The following is a 21,461-nucleotide window of genomic DNA, read 5'->3' on the forward strand; positions in this document are numbered from 1 at the left end:
AGGCTCTTTTAACTAGAAGGCAAGATGAGTGCAGAAGCATCTGTGTGCTCGTCCAGAGTGTGTCTGACCTTTCTTTACAAAAGGAAAGTATCTCTATGAGTTTTGATGGATAGAAAACCACAAGTTGCTGTATTCAATGAAATAATTGTCGCTGGTAAATTACCTCACAGTAAGCATTTCTATTTTTTTAGTAAATACAATCCTGCATTATAGTTTTAGCATATTAATAGCCTTTCCTTCCTTGCAATCCACTATATTCCCTAAAAGCCATCTGTGGCTTGTGAGCTGTTGATGTCAATATATTTGTAGCTTTAGCACAGAGGAAAGTTTTATATTGATTACATGCATGGCTTAAAAAAGGGGTGGCTTACCATGATCTTTTGGGTTTTTTTGCCAATTAACATATTTAAAAATGCTTGAAATAACTTGTCATCTTTAGAGTTTCTTGAAAATCTGCTTGTATTTCTTCACTTAGAGTGTGGTATTTTATTTTTTTTAGCACACAAAGCAAGAAATTAAGCTTTTTTTATCTTTCTTTGGAATAGATAAATATTAGGAATTACTATCTACTGAGAAATTCCGTGCATCATTATTTAACCAGTGTCTGAGGAACTCAGTATTGCTGTTTAGAACACACCCAATAGGAAGAGAATGATGTTTCAAAATGCACCATCTGAAACAAAAGGTTTTAGTCTATAAACAATAAAGCCTTGTCGAGACTTAGAATCAGAAAGATAGAACTCAATAAAGCACGTGAAGTTGGCAGTTTCCTTACATCCTCATTGTGAGAAAAGAGGTGTCTTTTTGTAAATCTTAACTGCATTGATGTTTCTTTTTAACTATGGAATGGTGTGAGTTGCTGTGGAACCTGTGATATCAAGCAGCTACCAAGAGCAGTAAAGATCAGAACTTCATCAGAGTCTGTTTTAAGGATAATCTCCAAGGAAATAGCCTTTTATGCTTATGCTGCACTGAGCAGCACTCTCTTTTCCTAAAAGAAAAATATGCATTGATGGTTTCAGCTTCTACTGTAGTTGCAGAATCTGTTCCTAGTTTGAAATTGTAAAAATGGAAGAATTGAAGATACTTTTCTTTTGGTTCTTACTGTAACTCTTACTGGATATTTCTGGTGTAAAAATCTGTCATTAGCTTTGCTACACATTTTCCTTGGCCACAGTTGCTCTCTGGTCTTGTTTGAAAGAGTTGCTGGTAAATGCTACTCTTTTTGCACGGCTCTAAGCATCTGATGAGCCTGTTGAGAGTAGAGAGTGATTGGTAAAATGGGAAGGATACAGAGAATGGAGATATTTCAAACATGGGTTAGATAGGGCTGGGAAAATGAGCAAGTTTGGTGTGAAAATGAGGTACCTGCATTGCTAGATACAACATCAAGGAATTATAAAATGTAGGAAATTTAATGTGGACATAGGGTTTCAGAAGAAAATACTGAAAGCTTGCATTGCAGGGACTGTTAATTTTTATTACTTGAGAAAGCATGAGAAGTCTCTGAGACAAACAAAAATTCCATGGTAATTGCAGTAACTTCTGTAACACTACAATGCATCCTTGTCTTTCAGTGTTTAGAAGATGATGTTAAAACCATTGCTTTTCTGGGTCTTTTTTGGCTGGGTTTGTTTGGGTTTTTTTGAGTGCTTTGTTTACAATGTTATTATGTAGTTATAAGGAAAAAATATAGACAAATAAAATTTATTTCTGAAAAACCCCACCTCAAAGTCTGCCTTGGAAAGTAAAAGAATACAAGAAAAGAATAAATTTATGTATCTCGGTAGTAAGGTGCCTGTCATCTGGGGATTTCAGTAAGGAGCTAGCATTAAAAAATTGGCAAGGCAACAGTTTCATTTACCAACTAAATAAGATACGGTCATAAAAATCCATGTTTTAAAGACCAGGGTGTGAAACTTCAACTCAGATATTGCTTTCCATCACAACATATGGATGTGAAAGCTGGAAATCCAACAAAGGTACAGACATCTAAATGCCTTTGAAAGCAAATGCCTTAGAAAAATACTATGTATTAAATGGAATGAATTTATAACAGATGCCAAGATTCATTAGACAGCTCAAAAACCCCTTGGCTCTAAAGTTATCCAGAAAAGAAGATGGAATTATCATCTGGAACATATGTTAAGAATGAAGCCAGAGCATCTGTCATGGAAAGCATGCCACTGGGCAGCTGGAGGAACACACAAAAAGCACCAGCTGAAAGAGTCTCTCCATCAAACAACGCCAAAGGTAAAAAGGTTGTGGGACATTGCACTGGATGTGCAAGGAGTGGTTCAGAGCAGACAAAATCTACACAGGGCTTTTTGCCTCTTTGTGGGCTTTTTCAGCATTGTAAACTGAAGAGTTTTGGGTTATTTTCTCATAATATTGCAGATAATAACGGGCAGTTGAAAGTGGAAGATCAGAAGTAAAAAGTACAGATTACTAAGCATACTATTTAATTATACTGTATTATAGTTTATTTTAAAATTTGGATATAATTTCAGCCCTGAAAATAGAAAGAAGATTTCGTAACTAAATAAATCTTCAGATGCATTCACACTGATTAGCTTAATGTATAATAGAGCATTCAGGATTATTTCAGTAAAAACCCAGGCCTACTTGTCCAAGTAACTTACAGTTGATGACAGTACTATGGATTACCTTTTCCCTGAGAACACTTGCTCTTACATTTTTCTACGTTTTTCACTTCACAGGAGTTCTGGAATTTCCAAACCAGCATCTCTCTGCAATATATTTTAACTTGCCCTGCTATGAGCCTAATGTTACAAAGGTTTATGTTGGAAACAGCAGAATGTAAATTTTATAAAAGTCTTTTAGTTTAAGTGGAAGCTTTCAAATCTGTTATCTCAATCTGTGTCTTGCTCATGCGTTATGCAAAACATTTTATTAAAATATAACAATCTCAACAAAGTTTGTCTAGAGTAAGCATTTGGTAATGTCTTAGACTTGGTAAATAGAATTGGTATGTGTTTTATTTTCCCCTTGTGATATTCAAGAGGGAAAAAAATCTCCCAAACAGAGGTGTGGGTGTCGGTGGGTGTGTGTTATGGCTTTTTGTTTGTTTCCTTGGTTTCTTGGGGAGTTGTTTGTTTGTTTGTTTGGTTTTGTTAGTTTGAGTTGTTTGGTTTTTTCCTCCCTCACTGAATCATCTCACTGACTTCCAGCCTAACACATCGGAATGCGTGTATCCTGTGAGAAGTTTGAACAACTCATTCACCTTCTAGATGTATCTTATACTAAGTAGTGAACTAAGATTGTTAGTTCCACTTAGCAGGATAAATAGTTTAGGCAAAATGAATAACTCTTCAAACATTTCCAAAGTTTATTGATAACTGCAGCATTTCTGCTACTTCCACTTACGGTATGATGAGTGTTATGGTGACTATTTCTTAATGCCTCATAAAGGAGAGAAAAGCTTTCAAATGCAATACAGCTGTACTTACAGGCTTAGTATTGAGGAAACAAAATTTGGTTTTGTTTTTCTTGTAAAATATTTACAGATAGTATTTTTATCCCATTTACATATTTGGTATTGATGGATCTCAGTTCAGATGCCTTCATTTCATGCCATGGAGGTAAGGCATCTAGGTTTAGTCTGTCCTGCAGAGCTTACACAGTCATGATTTTCCACTTTGACAGATTCTGCATCTGATTAGTTGTTTACTTAGGTCCAGTTAGGATTGTAGTTGAAACTAACAAATTTTGTTAGAGGTTATCCGTTCTGTCAAATTCAGAGCAGATTTCAGTTATGTTATATGAAAAAATTATTCCAGCACACTCCAGAATATCTCTTCTCCTTTTGTTTCCATGGCCATTTGCTCTTTTGTGTGCATGGCAACTGAAATTTCTGTGTATCCAGATTGTAATAATGTACTTTTAATAGTATTGAAGGCAAGCTTAGAAATAGTGTGTCTGGTAATAAAAGAAGTGAAAAGACATTGTGTAATATACTATTTCAAGTTATGTGTTGCCTAGAGGTTTGAAATACAGTTGTCCTGTGCTCGCTGCTAAAGATTTTTGCCCGAGAGTAAATAACAATAAGAAATCTTCAAGAGCTAAAAATACAGGATTACTCTATTCTTTGACCTGTGGTCAGAGAGTTGGCAGGAGTCACCATGTATTGTTTGTTCAAGGTTTGTTTGAAGAGAACAATTATAGGATGATCATTAAAAATATTGACATATTTTTCAGGAGCAGAGGATTAAAAACACATCTTTAAGAAAGAGGGTTTTTAAGTATTAAGTTGCACCGCATTAAACAAAATAGGAACAAAAAGAAAACATTGTTTAAATATTAATTTGAATTCCAGTTATTGAGGAAGCGGTTGTTTGTTGAAATTGTGTATATTTGTGTGCATTTTCATTGCAGTGTTTTGATGCAATATACTACAAAATCTAATTTAACATAATCTTGTTCTCTTAAGAAAGACTGGCACCCCCTCCATGTAGAAGATCTCCAGTAGGATGAAATGAGTCCCTGGTGGATTTTTTCAAAGACTGTATGAAGACTTCTTTCCCCCATTCTGATGCATAGTCAAAATCAGTCTAGACATACAGCGTAATAGTTATGACTAAGAGGTTTTGCCAGGTTGATAGCCTTGAATGAGTGATTCTCTGGTATTGAACTCTGGTTTGCACAGATGAGAGGATGTGGGTTCCCACAGTACAGCTCTGCTGAGTTTATGCCAGGTTTTTTACTAAATTAGTTCTGTAATAAAATTGGAATGTTTCAGTCTTTGTCTTTCTGCTGTGTAGGGTCAGCACGCCTGCGTTGTTTTGTCCTTGTCCCTGATTCAACTTTATTCCTTTCATAGCTGGTTTGAGATGTTGTTTTGGGAATTGCCTGTGAAGGAGGACTGGCATTTCCCTCTGTTTTCCCTTTGGATGTACTGCTAAGTGTAGTCACTCGTGCTCCTCCCAGAAACTGTTTAAGGCAAAATAAAATTTCCCCTCCAGGCACACTTTTCTTAAAACCTAGGTAATCTTTAATTTTATGATGTTAATAATATTTGATTATGTGACTGTTATCAGTGTTGTACCTATGATGACGAAAAAGTGCTTCCAGTGTATAAAAACTGTTTATTGAACAAATGGAGAGTTTCAGTGTAGATACTCTTAATAAGATAATGGAGAAATATATCACTTTATCATTAACCTCACCAGGCTGGGGGAACTAGTACAGTTGTCCTTATCTTGTAAACTACCTACTAAAATAACTAGATGAATGCAAAAATACTGGCCTGTATTTCCAACAAGGCTGCCAATTGAGATTATGTAGTGATATATTTTTATTTCACTTAAAAATGTAAAATTGGAAGAAATTTTGTGTGTTAAAATTGTGTGTCCTCTATTTTGATGTGGAGTCAAAACCAAAACAAGTCTGTGCGTGATGTTTGTCTTGGGTATTCTTGAAAGCTCCAGTGACTGTTGGATACAAAGTAGTTCTGGAACTTAAACTTTATTTGGACCAACTTTCTAACAACATGTAGTCTAAATTTCCCCACTGATCGTTTTTTGTACTGCCATCTGTAGATGTGAAGCACAATTAATCACTGTCCTCCTTATGAGACTTGCATATTTGAAGATTATAATATTCTGCCTTCCTCTTACTCCCTACCATATTCTCTGTTCTAGGATAAGCCTAGTTATTTTTAGTGTACTTCAAACTTGGTATTTTCTTAAAAACAACAAAAAAAAAACCCCAGTCTGGTTCTCTCAGGACCTGTATCAATTTAGTTGCCACTCTCCTAATTTGTTAGTGCTTAAAATTTGTAAGTGCTGATATTTCAGAGCTTTTATCTTTGCCAGATAAAAGGAATAAATTCTTATTTATTTTTTTCTTGATTTGCATACAAAATCTTTGTTATTACATAGCATAATGATACTTATCTCTTATGATATTTGTCTTTTTTGTAGCATCATTGCATTACTTGTTCTTCACAGATTTTTCTAAGACAATCAAATTTCTAAATCTGGACTATTGCAAAGAATTCTTGCTGTCTCAGCATCTTCCTACCTGACTTGTAACTGGCTGATACATTTTTTTACCTTTACAATGTTTATCTTGCTCTTTGTTATTCTCTATCTGATTTGCTAAGAGCATCCTTACTCCAAAGGTGTTTTATTAAGATGCACTAATCTCTTTTGTGGGGGTTTTATTTTTTGTTGGCAAATAGCTTTTTTATTATACTCATATAAATAATCTCTTCAGCCTGTGACTGTCAGCACACCGATCAGCTAAAAACAGAATTCAAAGAAATAAGAAATACAGAATTATTCTTCCTTCCATCATTTAATATGTTAGGGGGAAAAATATTTTAGGCTTTTAATGAGTGGTGGCATCAGAATGATCGAGGACATTTTGGTTGTTCTGGGAAGCTGGATGAATAATATTCAAATTTTTTTTTATTCTGTTGATTCCCATCAACTGTTGTAGTGTTATTATAATCTTATCTTTTATTAACACGTCCTATTACATTTAAATCTGCCCATGACTTTTTTGTGCTAAGGATTCTTTAGTTTGTTTGCTTTAGTGTATGTATTATAAAGAAAACTGAAAATAGTATTTGGTTGTTTGTGGGTTTTTAAATATTTTGATGTTTGTTTCTATTTTGGGTGTTTTAGTAATTGTTAGTCTTCTCTGAAGAGACAGAGGATCTTTTAAAATCAAAATAATGTATTTTTACAATGTTTTATTCACTGAGAAAATAAAATGATTTTCTGTTTGCTTATATAAAGCTTGCTGTTTTCACCTGAGGAAAATAAATATAGTGATATTCTGAACTGTCACAGGTGGTGAAGGTACCCTGAGCTGAGCAATGATCTACAAAATCTTTGAGCAGTGATCACTGCAGAAATCTTGCTTTGATAAAAGATTAGATGGTCTTTACTTTGTAACCCCTACTATCTCTTGTGGGAGAATTACAAAGTCTCTTTAATTAGGTGGGGTGGTTATTCTGGTGCATTTGCTTCTGTTTGAGAAGTTTGCTTCAGGTTTGTGCTGTTCTAATTTTAAAGAGAAAATGCATATAATATATATTCCAGGTTGTTTTTTTTTTTTTTTTTTTTTGGGGGTGTGTGTGTGTGTGAGGATGTGCGTGAGGTTTTTTTTTTTTCTGTTTGGTTTGGTTTGGTTATTTTTTGGGGGTTGTGTTTCTTTTTTCTTCCTCTTTTTCCCCTTTCCCTCCCACATTTGCACATTTGTTTGCAAACAGGAGCTCTCTGCTATAATAGGCTCAGGAGTGGAGTTGATCCAGCAGAACTTTTCTGCCGCTGTGGTTTCCTTGGCTGTTGCTTTTGTTCCAACGGGTTGTAAGTGTGATATATATATATATTTCCTATATAGAAATAAACTTCTGAAGCCTTCCCCCATTCCCTTTCCCTTGCCTCTATAATCACAACAGACCGTCCGTGTTCCTAAGCGATGGTGTGTGAAAAGTTTCCCGCATGTGTCCGGGCCATTCAGGAGATGCACCTTGTTGTTTTGGGAAGCTTGCAGGCAGTCTTCTGGCTGACATCTCTGACAGATACCTCAGATTTTAGAGCTCGGGCAAGGTAATTCCTGGGAGAGCAGTCACACGTGACTGGCTGCTGTAGCACAGGAGTTCACCTTGCTCCATTTAGCAGCCAGCGACAGACCCGCAGCACCTGAGGCTACTGAAAAGGAGATAATCTTCTTACAACCCAGAACAAATCCCTCGGAGGAGGAGGATTCCTCCAGGTTCTGCCCTATTAAAAGGTGGGGATTTCCTGCAAGAGGTAGGCTTTGCTCCAACAAGACACCTACATTAGCAGGAATTTGTACAGCAGTTGAGACCTAAATGCAGACATGTGGAGAGGCTGGGTTTAAAAAAAAAAAAAAAAAAAAAAGGTTTTCCCTGTAAAGCAGTAATTTTTGACATTAAGTTCACAGCTTCAGCCTTTGGGTATCTACAGAAATGTTTGGGATCCCAGCCCCCAAGCCAGGTCAGTCAGGTTTAACTTTCTGATCAAAGGTACTTGATAGATGGGTGCCTAGGAATGTGTAGCTAACAATAGTAAACTCTGTTTCTGATAGTTGTTTGTTATGATTTCCCTTCTTGCTCCTCCCAGTCCCAGCCCCCAGCTTTGCCTGAGCTGTATCATCTGGGACATCAGACAGGATACACTGGTAAGCATGTACTTTTGAGGGCTGGGATTATTTTGGAGATGGCAAGTGCCATGTAATGCTAAACTGGAGATATAAAACTTGGTATGGTTTTCCTAGGAAGTTACTGTACATTTCCATGTAGATTTCTACTTAAATTCAGAGCACTCTGTCTTCTTCTGATACGGTTTTTGTTGTAGCATGGGATTTCACACTCCTTTTGTAGTTTTAGACTCACATTCCCTACTTATTAAGCAAATTGGGTGTTTTAATGTGGTGCTACAAGTGCTCATTAAAGCTATTTTTCCAACAGCTGATCATTATTTCTCCCTTTTTTATTTTTTTAAATTTCCCTTTTTTAAAAAAATTTTGAGAAAGCTAGCCAGCAGAGATTTTATTTCATTTGTTCAGTGTAAAGTAGTAATTTCCTTTTCCATTCTTTGTTCTTACAGCCCTTAAACGCTTAGAAAATTGTTTTCAGTTTCTGCAAGTAGCTTAAAAAAGTTTGTCTGTTTTATTCTTACCTATGGATGTAGCTGGATGCTTCGTTTATAGTGCCAGACACAATAAGGACTACATAATGAGCTAATGCTTTTCCAAATGAGTCAAGTGTTTTGGGAGTGTGAATCAGCTTTGAGACCTAGTTTTCAATTTTGAAATCACTTGTCTGAGAAGCATGAAGCACAGAAATTAGAGAAGCAGGACTGCAAACTTTGCTGATCGTGTATTTTTAAATTTTCATAAACTTATTTCAAAATCAAATTGTTTTTATTGGATATGAGTGTCCAGTGGCCCAGTTGGCATTGTTTTCAGCAATCTAGATGATACTTCTCTTTAATGTGTATTTTGACTGCATGCTGCATAAGTGACTTTCCTGGATGATAAACCTTACATGAACAGTCTTTTTGCAGTTTAACATTGTAGATTTTTTCTACAGAACATAAAGCACACTGATATATAAATCACCACTGAAGTAGTGTAAAGTGGTGATACTGGAGAAATTCTGAATGCTGACCTAATGCACTTTCACTTTGTGGTAGCAAATTTTGCCTTTTCTGCTTTTAGAACTCATTTTGATAGACATAATTTCTTCAGAAAACATATACAGGAAGAGCTGCATTTTTTTCTTCTCTTCTGTAAAGTAATGTTGGCTTAATGGTATATGAGGATTGTGTTTGTGAATTAGTGCACTTTCACAAAGTACAAATTGGAAATTAATTGTATTTTCAAATATTCACTTCTTTTATCACATCTGAAAGGTTCTTTGTGATTTGGTACAAATATCTGCACTGTGAAATATGATCCTTGTATGGAGAAATACTTTCATAATTACACTGTAGGTCCTTAATTTTTTGCTTAATTGCCATTAGATTTGGAATACTTGAGACGTGATGGAAGTGTGGTGATAGACACAGGAGGTAAAATACTGACTATTCCAATTGTCAATATTTGGGGTGGAGAGGAAGGACCTGGTCAAAGACCTGTGAATAAAATCATTTCAGTTCACATCAGAAGTGCAAATTGTGACTTGTATTGGATTAAGGGAGTGTAAGGGAAACTGATAATAACGATTAAATATTTAATATATCTGTAATGATAAAAAATTTTCTAGTGAATACATTAAAAAAGTTCATTATTGAGCTTCATATATTGCAATGAGACCAGACAAGAAATATGTTTAAATGCCTGAAGCTCCCCTAGAAATCTGTAGTATTGTTATGTGTGAAACTGGGAGCATATCTTAACATTTAACATGTACAGTGAAAGACTGCATAGATAAAAGCACCAAAGCCTGTAGTAGTTGAATCAAACTCTGTAATGTTACTCTACAATGAAATTGAATGCTTATGTTCCACGGGAGGGTTTGCCTGTGAAGGTCTCTGATGTCTCTGCCGAGCCCTGTTGAGATGGATTTGAATCACTGCCAGTGCATTTCTCTGCTGTGTTACAGCCTTGCTTCTTACAGTGGTAATTTCGTCTTAAAATTGTAGATTTCCAGATAATATGGCACTGCATTTCAAATGTACATACTTTTGGAATTCAGGGGTGAAAAATAATGGCAGGAAACTGAACAAAGGCCTGGACCTTGCAAACGAGCCTTCTGACTGGTGCAGGGTTCCTTGGGGCTTCTTATGGAAGCCTCCTGCCTGCGGCTGGTGCCTCTCATGGACAGAAAAGCCACATAGGGCCCTGCATCTCAGCAGAGTTTTGCTTGAATTCAGCCCTCGTGACCTGTGCAGGTGGCTGCTCAGAGAACTTTAAAATGAGATAAATATGGTGGATCAGGCATAGCTGCTGTTTTCACCAGTCTTCTGCTGTTATTCTACCCCAACGAATAAAATCTTCATTAGTAATGCATTTTGTGTTCTCTCTCTCTTTTTCTCCCTTCTCTGTCTAGTCACCGGGATGTTGAAACATCAATACCAGAATTTTACATCCCTAAGGGTAGAGCTCCCTGTTTTTCTGAAGATCCTGCTCTCCTGCTGGATGTATTAACTTTTTGTGGAGTCTGTGATGTTTACACCTTGGAATGTCTGTAACAATTCAGGTGGCTGAATAAAGAGATAGGGTCTGCCCTCAAATGCTAATATGCCCTCAAATAATATATAATATGCTTACATAGCTTACTTACAAAATTACAAGGTTATGTAATTTTTATGTGCATAATTTCTTTGATGTTAAAAATGGACTTTTTAAGCCTACTGTTCACATTATTGCAAACACAGAGAATACAGACAAAATCATGCAATATTCTTAAAAATATGAAGAGGACAATTTATTGCTTACTTAGGTCTCTGAAGGATTCTCATAGGATATTGGTGGTGTGTTTTCCAGAAATACTGTTACTCAAATTCAACCCACCTTGAGAACTGGTGATAAAAATCTTGATGCAGAGCACACTTTCACAGCAGAAGAGTGCAGGTGCAGAATGGAAAAGCAAGCAGTTTTTCAAGTGGCATTGATTGTTTTCTGTGCAATATGTAGGAACACCAGAATATTTTTAGATGAAAAAGATTGAAAAATTATCCATTGCATTTGTGATAGCCTATATGTTTGGGTTAGTTATTTATCGTTTGCAATATCCATAAAGCTATCTTAAGCATCCTAATTAGGTTTCAGCTTTTCAGAGGGAGGCTGGGAGCCTCTTGTGCAGTTGTGGCACGGTGGTGGGGTGTGTGCAGCACAGCTGCTTTCTGATGTCAGTCGCTATTTCAATGACACGAAAGTGGGAGAGGAAGAGCGTGAAAAAGGCAGACAGTTTTTAAGAAAAAAAAGTGTCATCAGTAAGCAAATTATTTTTGCCGGTTTTGTTTTGATTAGGATATGAACTAACAAATAAAGTCTGATTGCTACAAAAGAAATTACATCTGGAGGGTTTAACTGGGGCACTTTCAGAAACTTTTTGGTGAAATGTGTCTTTTTTTGCCCCCGTGCTGCGAAAAGTCTGGATTGTCTTTGGCAAAAATCCTGGTCATACTCATAATTCACCTGGCCTGCTAGCAGAGCAGAATAATTTCCTCTCAGGGCTCTCAGTTTGTTTGGATTTTAGATTGTGCTGTGTTCAGGGACACTGGAAGAATCATGGCTTTCCTGTGGACAATGGGAGTAGCTGTAGGGATCCATGTGGAAGGTGCTCAGTACTTCATGAGGAGGGTGAGCATTCCTAGGTTTATTTCCTTCCTCTAGGCATCCTTTTGTGATGCTAATGATAGTATGGTATCCTTGAGGTTTTCCTTTGTGTTTTCTTGAATTTTGTAGATATGAGTTGAAAGAAACGCAGAAAATTTCTACTGAGCTCAAAGATCTTAGTTTCCAGTGCAAGGTGAACATTGTTTTTTGAAAATCATTCTTTGGATGGACTGACAGTTTTCTTTCAGATACGTGCACCCTGGCACATGGGTTTTGTGGAAGGGCAGGGAAAGTGAATATATGGGCATTGGTAGTGAAGGAACTTGCTAGATTTTGTTCGTTTTTCTCTTTCCCAAAGAAAATCAGGGAATTGTGATAACTTTGGAGGAGCTGCATATATTAACAAGCAGTTAATTAAAATTATGAAGCAGGTCTTTGGCCACTAAAAATCTGGACAATGTTTATTAATGGTTGTCATAAGATTACTGATTTAGGAGTGTGAAGATTGTTGCTTGAGAATAGCAAATAAAATTTTGTGCTACCATTTAAAACGTGGTTTGCATAATGACTTTGGTTTGTTTATTCATACAATTAGAGCAGTCTGAATCACAGTTGGTTTTCTATGGCTTTTTATTGCCTCTCTTTGTTTGACTGACCTCAAAAAAAGGGAACTAGATGATGATGGTAAACAGTAAAATCTGCTTTTTAAAAATATATAGATATTACCAGCACACACCATTTCAGTTAAAAAATAAGTTTGTTAAGAAGATATATGTATTTTTTAATGTAGCACATCTATTTCTGTGTTATCTTCAAAGCACTCTTAAAGAAATAATAGATGTCTTTGTGATTATTTCTTTTGAAGGTAGGTATGATTTGATTTCTGTCTGAGTCTCATCCCCTTCTTCAGAACATTCCTAAAGAGATGTGAATCAATACCTGCCCAGTTGAGGGCAAGGAAGTGGCTTTTCTGTTGTTATACCTGTACTCAAGTGTTTGGAGTCTGGTTATTAGGAATAAATATTGTGAACTCCATTTTATATTTCAGGTAGAAACACACCCAGGTGCATGGTTTTCACACAAGACTTTTTTCTTCTATGTGGGAAACTTCATTTGCTATGTGGAACATGTAGGATGAACATTTAAAAATCAGTAGTGTTCCCTGCAGATGATCCAGTTAGTTTGGCTTTCAATGTTGAGGACAAATGAGACATAGAAAAGCTACTTGGAATTATAATGTGAGGTTCAGTGAGCTAAGGGGTGGGTGATATTAGTGGTTTGGTGCTTTTAGCAAGCTTGTCTAGACAGTATTATTTTTCTTTCAATTTTGAAGCATGATTTTAAAAATTTATTTACAGTACAGCTGTAGTAATGAATTTTTACGCATTAATTTTTCTCTTTTTGTGCTGAAAGTATTTTCAATATTTACTTTAAAATCAATTTTCTACTCTCATATTGCCCTTGAATGTTTGATGCTACAGAAATTACGTTTGGATATGATCATAATTGGCCCATGGTGTTCTGTATACCAAAGTATACAGTAGCAGCTTTTACTAGAAATACTGCGTAGGGACACATGATACTTTAAAATATAAACATTTATAGAGAAAAATAGCAGATGATAGAATTAAAGTTCAGCATCCTTTGCCCCCTTTCCCCACTCAAGTTTTTTTCTTTATAAAAATAACAAGGATTTTTTCTTATTTCCCTTTCCCCTTTCCTCCTTCCTTCCAATTATTTTAAATTAGTTATGGTATCATTAGACACAGAGTTAGGATTTGTTAAATTCAATTAATTTTTTAAAATGTCTTGTCTAATTTAAAAAGGGTGGGCTTATCTTAAGTTTTGGCTTAACCTTTATAATTGGTTAGTAAAATCTATAGACAATCACAGGAATAGCTTAGCCATCTTCAGAACTGTTGGAAAATGTATTTCATTTTAGTGTTCCTTATGTGTGTTCATACATGGATAAAAGGTAGTTTTGACAGTGGATGAAGCAATAAGACCCTTCCTCTGAGTTTGGAGGAGAAAATAATACATTATTGAATTATTTGTTTTACTATTTATGGTGACACATTATGTCACACTACTTTAACAAGAACTTGGTCAAAACATTATTGTTTCGCCCTTTTCATTGAAAGTGTTGATTGTTCCTTGAGCCTTTAGTTGTTAATTCTGTGCAAAATGAATGGCTTTATAGTATTGTTCCTCAAGGAACTCTAAATACAAGCCTTCAGCAGTGATGCAACCTCTTTCTCTTCAAACGTTTGATGATTTTACAGTGAAGTACAAATTGTCTTCAAGGAGCTCTATACTGATGTGCCTAGTACTTTTTAAGAATTGAGGAAGTATAGCTTGTAAAATTATTTTGGTTTTTATTATTTTTTGTTGATACCAAGTCTGAAACTTGTATCACTGTTTTGTGATAAAAACATTTAGAATGTTGGTATGCTTGTATTAAAACAACCTGATTATTTATTCCATAGGTAGTGATATATTGGGTAATTTTTTAGACTTATGAAGTTGTTGGAATGTTTTTTGCAGGTTTTCTCTAGCTATCGCAACAAAATAAATCTGATTTGTGAATGACATCATTAGGGTTTGTTGTGAACTACAAAGCTTGACCTTGTAGTTTATGCACCAAACCTGGCATTTTACTGGGTACTGTTAGTTTGATGACATTGATTTTGATGTCATATCTGTGCAACTTTCTCCTTATATTTTATGGAATATAAGGCAAATATGGAATGACTCAGTTCTCATCATGCTCATGTCAAGCTTAAACATAATTCTCACTGTTTTTTCTGACCTCAGGTGACAGATGAAAAGTGAGCTCTTCTGTGTTGATTCAGTATATTCAGATCAGCAGAGATTCCTGATCTGCTCTAATAATTCTCTATTGTAAATGGATCACACCGTGTGATTTTTTTTTTTTTTTAATTAATTTTCTTCAGGTTATTCCTCCTAATTAAGGTAACTAGTGTTTTAATGTTGCTGATGTATCCATTCTTTGCTGTATAAAGATTGTCTTTGTAGCATTTTTATACTTGAAAAAAGTAATAATTATTTAAATGGTCTTTTTTTATTAATAATCACATATGCAAAAAAAGGAACATCTGCCTTCCAAATGTTATTCAATGATTGTAATTAAAAGGTTAAATAAAAGCTGAGGCAAGCTTTGAATTTTGAAGCATTTGCAACAGCTAGTAATCTGACTTACTGCAGACATTTTTGTCAAAGTTGAAAAAGTTAGAGCTAATTAATTTCTTGGGAGACATATGATGAAATTGTAGGTGTGATAACATATTTGAGTAACATATGGTCGTTATGGGGCACCTTTCTAATGACTGAGCACCAAGTTAAATATAGACTTTCCATTTTTTCACTTCTTCTATTAGTGGTTCTTTGTTACTACAATTTAAACTCATTTTCTGTTGTGCATAAAATAGGATTCTTTATATGTTTGTAAGAAATTTAAAAAAAATTTCCACCACAGTGCTGCACCTTGGTGAAATTTACTGGGATGGACAGTTCATCTGGGACAAGCCTTTAGATTTTTGTAGCATTAATTGTGATTATGTTAATTTTGATCTCTACTTTATAAAATGTGAAATTTGCCACAAAATGTTTAGATGTATTTCCCCAAAATAGGAGTGTAAAATATTTTTGAGAGATTGGTAAAGAATGCATGTTGCTCTGCCTATATGTAATATATTGAAATTTACTTAAATCAGCTGTTGTAATCTATTATGTCATAAAAAGGAGGGCAGAGGCATTTTTGGAACACTTTCTGAGTCAGTCTACATAGCCCTAATAAACTGTATTATGTTTCTAGAGAGGCAGTTCTACTGTTCCTTAGGAGGCTGTAAATAAAGATTGTAAGATGGTAAACAAGTGTTGTATTTTGTAATTAATCAGAAGCTTTATCTAGTTTTAAGTTTCATTTATCTATTATAATAATTTAGAGCAAATTTCAAGCTTTATTATTTCAGTGTCAACAAGCAGAATGAGAAATTCAGGATAGAATAATTTAGAGATAGTGACACGTGAATGAGGAAGGAAATAAAAATGTTTCAGGTTAAAAATGAGGAACAAAATGGAAGGAGAGAGGTGGGGTGGGTTTTGGGTAGGCATGGAGAAAGTAATGGATGCATGAGAAAGCTGCTGTTTGTGGTGGGAGAAGATAAAGGATGCATGTTGATGGAGGCTAAGTGGGAATTGTATTCTGAGTTGAATAAGAATTGTTTTGCAAGTCATGTTTTTTCCTGTATTTCAGTATCAACTGAAATGCAAGCTGTGGGTTGGCTTATTTTTTCTTTTTTTTTAAATGAAAATTACAGTTAATTTGGTTCTAAAGGAACTCTGTTGCTCATAAATTTTGCCTTGCTGGAGAGGATGCTGGATTATCACAGCATCTGACTTCATAGTAGCTGCAGCTTCAGTTTTGAAGCTTTGTTGTACAGCTTTCGCTGTGGCTGCAGAGCAAAGAAGGTGTCCAAGAGATTTTAACTATTACTAGGAGCATGGTAGCAATTATTATTTGAATGTGGCCATCTATTTCTTACAGGAGAGCGAAAAAACTCTGCTGATACTTAGAGAAAATCACATACTGCTGGGAAGGAGCAAATGGGGGGTTGTGTCTTGTGTCTGGGGTATTAGTGGAGAGAAAAACAGCCCGAGGAAGACAAGAGTTCCTTCTCAGTGGCACAGGAGTGCCCTGTTCCTGCAGCCAGCAGTATGTGCCCTGTTCCAGCAGTATGCACCATGTCATCGGGGCATTCTTTCCTACAGTGATTACATTTCTCTTTTCAGTGATTTTTGTAGAAAAGGAAGCTGTAGTATGTTTCTTGGTGGGTGGAGTTTTTGACTGACTGGAATGAACTTTGTAAAGTAGCTCCTCTTTCGGTAGCAGGAAGAGATGAGTACCAGTTGACAGTACAGGTGGAGAGATGGGGTGGGGAGGCAGGAGGAGGAGTTCATTCAGTTCACACTTAATGTTCAATTTTGATAAGCCCAATGTGCTGAGTAGCAATTGTAGACAATTGTATATTTTTATTTTAGCTGTTTCCTACAGGTGACGTTTGTATGTTTTTATTTTAGCCTGTTTGCCTGCAAGTAGGTGTGCTCAATTACTGTGTGCTCACATCTGAAATCATCAATATTATACTTCTAGTGCATGAATTGTGGAGACAGATGTGATGAGATCAGGGCTTCAGCTATTCACATATTTCATTATTTATTGTTAAAAATCACTGAAGCCCAGAACGGACTAGTGATCAGGGCAGAGGGTGTATGTTAAAAATCTAATTAAAAAAAAAAAGCATCTTGAGGCACATGATGAACCCTCACATATAAGCATTTTTGGATGCTTTTGTAGCCATCTGTAGAGGAAGGATCACTGATTATGCATCAGCCAGATAAAAGAGATCATTCTGATACATTTCTTTCTTCACCAGATATCATTTTACTGCAAAATACTATGGTATATTGATTGAATAATAAAACCATTTTTTAATGGATGGCAATAAAAGCATACTGTATAAAGAACACAGTTATATGCTACAGTGAAAGGCTGAGTTTCTCATAGTGGTTACTGATAGCTCTATAAATCATAGGAGGAAGGAAAATATTGATGAATTAAATTTAAAATAAATCACCATCAGACCACCCTTCCCCCCCCCACTACTGGTGAGCTTTTCTTCTGAGTTTTGAAAGACTAAAAAATAAATAATCTTGACAAACCACTTTCCTACATAAAACTTTGAATATTCAGTTGAGTATTATTTAGTGTTAAGTTATGAAATTAATAATTGAAATAAGAGGTATACAAATTTGCCTGTTATGGTAGACAAATTTGCCTTCTGCATTTGTTTGGGAAGATTATTTGTATTTAACTGAGAATGTACATCATACCAGTTAAATTCTATGATGTGGAATGAGCACTAGTTTATGAAGAGATGTGAAAGACAGATCTTCATAGTTTCATATGGGAGACAGATATAGCATAGAATAAATTCCTGTTCTGTTGCTGATCATTTTGTTAGAGGTGTTAGATCACAGCATAAGCTTAATTTGCCTGATCTGAGCCCCATAATGTTATTTTTAAAAGGAATTCAGAAGAGCAGAAAGCAAGAAAGCATTATTATTAGTTTGTTTGTTTTCTCTTTAAAACAGTCTTTCAGCTTTGAGTATTGAAATAATTCCAAGCATTCAAATGTTAAAATACTGCATTTGGCATATGACATTTCTTATTGAGAAGCAGATCTGTGTTTGTAATTTTTCTGTGATTTGATGTTTTTCTTGGGGCTGGAGGTGAAATATGAACCACTTGCAAGTTTTTTTTTTCTTTCATTTTCAGGAAAATATGAATTTTTTTATTCCAACTCTTTGTTACCCATTGGAAAAAGAAGCAATTTTAGCAAATATGTGAAGGAAATTGCTCATTTTCTTTTTAGGTTTCTTTTAGCAGTCCAACACTGTTAAAGATGCACTCATATATTTTTTATTCTATATGAGCTGGGACAGTTTCTCTCACTTTTCAGTTCTCAGTTTTTTGATACTGTGATTGAATACTGTTACTGCAGTTGCCATTGAGTTTGGGGCTTTTCCTTGCGTCGTTGTTGGATTTTTTGATTGGTTGGTTTTTATGGGGTGGTGTTTGTGGTTTTGTTTTTTTATCTCTGTGGAGATCTTCAGACACAGAAATGCAATAAAAATTACAATATGCCAACAATTACTCTTTGAAATAAAAAAGATTAAATAAAATGTAGGTAAACAATAATGTAGCATGGAAAATTCATTGTCAAATGAATACACATAGAATTATGACTACATTTAATATGCATACACAATAAATGTTCTAATAGGTAACTGTGTCAAAGTTCTTAAATTCAGTGTATCAGCTGGAGAATTTTAATAGACATTTCACATTTTGAAGCAACGTTGAATCCAAGTTTAATATAAAGAATAAAGGAAATATTGAGTAGTTTTTTGCTTAGTGACAGGAACAGAGTTCCCACGTTAATATGTATATATCTGAAATTAAACCTATGTAGTCAGCTTTAGTTAAGGCATTTTTTTAAACTTTTTGAATAATTTACTTGGTAGCTACCAAGTTACTGATCAGCCTTTTAAAGGAGTTTGATTTGGATGTGACTTCCTGTTTAAAAGCCAACTGAAAAGTAATTGTATCATGTGGAGTTACCTCTCCCTTTGGGTTAGAACTGGCATTTGCACTTGAAACATGTTTACTGGTGGCTGTAACAACCCCTTATCTGCCCTTTCCTTCAAGATTCATATTCTCTTCTTTTGGTTGTCGTGTTGCTCTTCCTTTGCATGGTTACAAACCAAATCTAGCCCTCTTTCTCTCGGTCTTCTCAGAAAATTGGGAGTCCCAGCTCCTGCTTGCTCCGTGCTCTCAGCTCATTTCTGTGACAGGTTTGAATTTCTCTCACCTTCTAAATGTTCCAGCTATCCAAGTACCCACTCTGGCCAGCTTGCTCTTTTTATCACCTGCTGCTCTATTGCCTCATTCAGAATTCTGCAGTGCGCTTGTCCTGGTGTGAATTATTCCATGTGGACTGCTTCCTTCATCTCACTGCTACCCAGACATCATTGGAGGTAATACTTGAAGTGCAGGGAAGAGCCCCTCTGCTCTCATTCTGTTGCAGAAAACTGATTGTCAAAAGGAGCAATTGCAGCAAATAACAATCAGTCTCTACGTCAGGGGAGGGAAAGTGGCCTGTGTAACGTGCCTTTGGAGAACTGGGCTGCCAGGCTCAACAAGTCTTACCTAGCAGATCTGGAGTATATATATCTGTATATAAATATTAATGTTAATAACACCTGAATAGCTTTACCTGCAGACATCTCTGATATCTTGTGAATTCTCTGCCAAATGGCAAGTTCCAAGTCAAATTTCAAAGCCAAAGGATTGTACATTTTTGACAGATTATCTATTTTAATGTCTTCATACAATAGCCTGACTGTACCTTCCCTAATTCCCTGAGAAACAACTGTCTTAACTTGTTTTGACTTGTATTCAGATTCAGATAAATTAGTGGAAAGGGTCCCTGTAGCTGATGTGGGAATTGACTCAGACTGTTGAGGTTACTGCTGTTCAAGCAGGTGGTGTCAGCCGTGTTTCTGTGTGCTCCTTCATGCTTTGAATATGAGGATGTTGCCCTTTAACAATCTCAGATTTTGTTCCAGAGATTGATAACTGTTACACTGTGAAGGAGGAAGGTAAAGAGGTTGAACAGTCTTGACATATTCTTCTTGAAAGGCACAAGGTAATTTAAAGGAATTGATTTACATGGTAAAGAAATGTTTAAATATAGACTTATAATTTAAGTGCATATAAGCTTAAGCTGAACATGAATATTCCATTTATTTCACAAAAACATAGCTGGTAAATCAGTACAGAGCTCAAACACCTTTTAAATTGTAAATGTGTTTTAGAGTATCTGTAAAGTACATACATACATGCAATTGTTTATTTGTTTGGAATAAAATTACCTGAATTTTGATAAATCATAGCCTTTAAATTGTTTAGCACCAGGTGTAGTTTTTGAAAATTATTTCTAATATTAATTGTGCAAAGAGAAATGGTAGTGGTAAACTTCTTGATGGTCCTGGAGGTCCAGACTTGTTGGTCTGTCAAAATAACGTGTCTGGTGTGACTGCGTAGATAACCAGCACACAGGGGAGGAGTGTGTCCAGCATCCTGTTTAGCACTCTGGAAGTCTGGGGTCCAGATGTCCAGAGAATGACATTGACAGTAGATGACACTTGGGTTTTTTCTTTGCACAGGTGGTAAGAAAAGAGTTTATACTCTTCATCTTTGATGTGTGGCAAGGCTCTCTAGGTATGTGGTGGCAGAGTTGTTACTTCCTTTTCACAAATGGTTCTCTTAATATAAGAAGTCTGTAAGAGTGTGGTGTAATTTAGAAATTGCATTTTGAAGTGAATGTGGCTTAAATGTGGCCAGCTCTTGCTGAAACAGCATGAGAGAGCTAAGATTCACACAGGAGTATGACTTTTCTTCTCTCCATCCAGACTTGAAATAACCAGTACTCATGGTTACACCGCTTGCATCCAAAAGTTAAAATGCTCTGATTCTATTTTTTGAGAGACTTAGCCTGTGTTTCCAAGGGTTTATAGTTCCGCTTGTAGATAGAGAGCAGGATTTGAGAAAGAATCTCTAAAACTTTTTGCTATTGAATAGAAGACCTGTGCCTAGAAGTATTATTCATAAGAAGCCATTAGAAGCAAACAGAACCTGTTTAACAATATCCATCTCCAAAGCAGATGTCATGACAGTGTAAGTCCTGGAACATTCACCTAGGAGCTGGCTATTGACTTGGTTTGATTTTGTCTACACAGGTGACCTGGTCTCCTGCAAGTTAACAGCAAACTAAGAATAGCACCAGTGGTTACTCTGATGCGTGTCTTGTCTCTGATACTTGATGCTAGAGAAGAGAAAAAAAAAATAAAGGAAATATGTTAGACCGTCTGCCATTCTTGCCAGCTGGCTTTCCTCTTTACTAGCCAGGACAATTTTGTGTCATCATCAGCCTTGGTGGGCCATCCGTTACCTTCGTTTACTGATCATCTCTGATATATTGGACTCAAGGGTAGGTCACTGAAAGTTTCCAGTGGTGACCTTGATTTTCATTGCG

The 21,461-nt window shown here is 35.8% G+C and overlaps 1 protein-coding gene and 1 long non-coding RNA gene across 4 annotated transcripts in view; both read left to right on the forward strand.

The window, feature by feature from the left end:
• Positions 1-21,461, forward strand: part of AKT3 (AKT serine/threonine kinase 3) — a 147,401-nt gene that overhangs the window by 24,780 nt on the left and 101,160 nt on the right. The gene's annotated exons all lie outside the window — the stretch shown is intronic.
• On the forward strand, positions 7,557-10,506 carry LOC136359383 (uncharacterized). Of its 2 annotated transcripts, XR_010743264.1 has the most exons (5): positions 7,557-7,764; positions 7,932-7,991; positions 8,118-8,175; positions 9,522-9,569; positions 10,143-10,506. It is a non-coding gene; the product is annotated as an uncharacterized lncRNA (long non-coding RNA). The 2 variants fall into 2 exon arrangements; XR_010743263.1 differs by lacking the exon at positions 7,557-7,764 and having other exon boundaries at positions 7,900-7,991.

Source organism: Sylvia atricapilla, chromosome 3, assembly GCF_009819655.1.
Source record: "Sylvia atricapilla isolate bSylAtr1 chromosome 3, bSylAtr1.pri, whole genome shotgun sequence".
Lineage (NCBI taxonomy): Eukaryota > Metazoa > Chordata > Aves > Passeriformes > Sylviidae > Sylvia > Sylvia atricapilla.